The sequence below is a fragment of the Phyllobates terribilis genome, unplaced genomic scaffold, assembly GCF_046119375.1.
Source record: "Phyllobates terribilis strain yellow unplaced genomic scaffold, ASM4611937v1 Scaffold_7__3_contigs__length_470593459, whole genome shotgun sequence".
Taxonomy (NCBI): domain Eukaryota; kingdom Metazoa; phylum Chordata; class Amphibia; order Anura; family Dendrobatidae; genus Phyllobates; species Phyllobates terribilis.
The window spans coordinates 160,141,493-160,141,856 of NW_027362767.1; positions in this window are offsets into that span (position 1 = coordinate 160,141,493).

The following is a 364-nucleotide window of genomic DNA, read 5'->3' on the forward strand; positions in this document are numbered from 1 at the left end:
AGAACACTCGACGGCCAAGTGCTCCTGTGTTCTCTATGAGAAAGCTGCCGACTTATCTCCAGGAATGCAATGCAATCGGACATGCAAGATCGAAGTCTCCCAGGACAATCAGTCGGCCGGCCCCCACACACATCAGACCGTCAGGTGAACTCACTGATATTAGTGGGTTCAACCGACATTAGTTTAATGTCCAATATAGGGGGCCTTAAAACAGACAAAGCCTGTCAAGAAGTCCAATCAATAGGACAAATTATACTAATAGGGTATAGTTAACCCCACTTAACGACCCCCTAAATGGCCAAGAAGGGTTCACAAGGCAGCACTTCACAGTTACATGATGTCAGAATATCACTCCAGACATGTA